Genomic DNA, 3,196 nt, shown 5'->3' on the forward strand with positions numbered 1-3,196 from the left:
ATTTCTAGTCCAAGGAAGCTCTCATAATTATGGCTAAGGGTTTGCTTACTTCTATTATTCCATCCTTTAATGACTGGTTAGATCCCATCCAGCCCAGGTGCCTTCCTTATGTTTAACTTCAATAATTTCTCCTCCGCTTTCCTCTAATTTATTACAAAATCATCTAGCTCACTGCCAGCGTTTAATTCACCTCTGTCATTCCTCTCCCAGAATAACTCCTCATGTATGAATGTAGATGCAAGGTACTCATTCAGTTTGATAGCTATCTGAGCAGCATCCTCAACGGTCAAACCATTGATATAAAGTGGACCAATCTGATTCATCCCCTTCTAGAATTTACATAAGTAAAGAAGTCTTTGCATCCTTTGCCAAAGATTTCTTGTAATCTGCCTTTCAGGAGGAAAAGAAGTTATAGCTTTTAAACTTGGTCTATAACTGCGATTAGGGTTTGGATGTTGATTACGTAAAATTTTCAAAATAGTGCCTTTTAAAATTATCTAAAAGTAGAAAAATAAAAAAGAATGATGTTCCATTGCTTGTTTTTTTATTTCACTTCATTATCTGACAAAACCAGTGTATTACATAAATTTCATTTACTACAAGAATAAGATGCTTGTAGAGTTAGTGAAACAAATAAGACTGATGTCTGAACTGAACATGCCTTAGTCTGAGTTGCAGCTGGCAACAAACTGTATTCTTAAGTTATGGATAAAGGAGTGATCGTCAGCCATCAGTAGATCTTTATACTTAGTAAAGTTCCTTTCAGCATCAACAGATGTTATTGGAAACTTATTTGAAGTAAACTGCACTACTTGCTGTTAGTTCTTACTCAGTGTCAACCAAGCAAATTCCAAATAAAATACTGAAATTTTACACAGTTGGAAATCCTGTGTTCTTATTCAGCACATTACCTTAACAGATATAGATTGTCCAACTGTCTTCAGTGTCACTGGGCGCCTCCATAGCCAGGTGGGCAGGAGCAGCAGTGCGTAGCACACACCTCTTGATTAGACCGAGGTTTGAGCCCGTAACCACCAAATACGGAGGATGTGGAAAGGTCAGGAAATGACCACCACATATCATGTGAGCAATATGGCCTTAGTTGCTAATGCTCCTAAAAACCAACTAACAACAGTGTCACTGAGATTGACTTGTTCATTTTAAATTAGGTCAGCTTTTGATTTAAAAGTTTAAATCAAAAGCTGACCTCTTCACACTCTTAGGCATTTAACCAAGAAATATCTTTTAGATTAAATCAAAAGCTATTATGCAGAAAGGGCAGGGGTATTCTAAATAGGTAACATGTTTTAATTAAATGTTTTTCTACCCTCTATAGCTAGCTAGTAACAGAGCTGTCAAATCTTTCCTGATTAGGCCTGATGACAATATTCGATGTTAAATCAAGAAAAATTACTAATTATCTCAACTTTCTTAATGCAATGAAGTTTGCTTGATAACAGTTCATGTGGTTAAATCAGTGTTATTCATACTTTCTTTATGAACAGTATTTTTAATTAAAAACAAATGTTTTTAATTAAAACATTTGTTTATAAATGTATTTTTAATTAAAAATACATTTATGAACAAATGTATTTTTAATTAAAAACACTAAATTTAATCAGTTATACTTTTACAGAAACCAATACCATTAGAAGTTCTAACTTCCTGTGTCATGCTCTAGTATATTGTATAACTTGTCTTTTTTAATCTCTTCATGTTAGTTCTTCAAAAATAATATGCCCATCCTATTTAAGCAACGCTAAAAATTTGGGAACAACAATGCACACTGGATGCAACTATGTTAACTGGATTAACATTGCATCAAGATTACAGATCATAACCATAATGCAAGATTATAGATTGTAGAAAATGCACAAAAGGCATTGTAACAGTCATATTTGCATGTTGCTGGAGACCTTAGTTGCAAAGTTTATAAAGGGGACATTAAACCCCCTTAAGGGAATGAATGCAGGTAGGCAGCAGTGTGGATTTTCTGTACATTAACAATTACAGGTATTGGCTTTTCTACCCAAATAGAAGCAGATACTTGCTAAAATAAAACATATGCAAATTCCAAGCATTTTTCTGTAATTATAAGTGTACCAATACAATGTTCAATTGTCCTGTCTTTTGCAGTCAGCAGTATTTAGGATTTCAGGAAAGATTTTAACACTGCACATGGAAGATTACTGTATAAATTGTGATAGTAAAGTATGGTATTAAGGGTAAGTTGCTACAATGGATAGGATTGAGTGGGAGAAGATAGTGGTAATCAATGGATGCTGCTCTTTGTGGTAGACTAATGTTATTAGTGGAGTTCCACAGGGTTCAATGTTGGGCCCACTGTTGTTTTGTATATTTATCAATGATATTGATGAGATCACGCTTAGTGCCAAAGTTTGCAGATGATACAAAGGTTGTCAGTGTGCTACTGCAACAGAATGCGGAAAGGTCAGGGAATAACCACTGCATATCCTCGGAGCAATATGGCCTTAATTGCTAATGCTCCTATAAACAAACAAACAAACAGCAACAGGATCTAGAAAATTTGGGCAGATGGGCTGAGTAGTGGCAACTGAAGTTTAACATTGATAAATGCAAAGTACTGCATATGGGTGGAAGTAACTCCAGTGGAATGTACCAACTGAGTGGTACTACACTTAGGTAGGGTGGCAGAAAATGAAAAAGACCTGGGGATAATTGTGCAGTCAGATATGCAATTTTCTGAGCAATGCAGACATCCTACTAGCAGGGAAAAGGAGATGATTATCTCTTTGTATAAAGCAATGGTCAGGCCACACCTTGAGTACTGCATACAGGTCTGGAGGCCTCATTTTAGGGAGGATGTAGAGTTGCTTGAGCGTGTACAGAGAAGGGCAACAAGATTGGTGAGGGGAATGAAGGGGTCTTCTTACCAACAAAGGCTTAAGTTCTGCAGATTGCAGTGGCTGGAGACTAGGCATCTGTGAGGTGAATAAGGCCTTGATGGGTTGAGCACGCTGAATTGTGATGGGATTCTTCTGCTTGCACAGATTATGAACCTGAGGGGGCATAAATTCAAATTGAGGAAAGACAGCATTAGTAGAGGCATACGATGCAAGAAAGCAAGCTCATGTAGCATCAGCCAAAAAAAAAAAAAAAACCCATTTGTTCCAAATGCCTGTCCAGCTCAGCCTTAGATTTATTTACATTATCA

Source organism: Mastigoproctus giganteus, chromosome 1 (assembly GCF_048544385.1).
Source record: "Mastigoproctus giganteus isolate SK-2022 chromosome 1, ASM4854438v1, whole genome shotgun sequence".
Classification (NCBI taxonomy): domain Eukaryota; kingdom Metazoa; phylum Arthropoda; class Arachnida; order Uropygi; family Thelyphonidae; genus Mastigoproctus; species Mastigoproctus giganteus.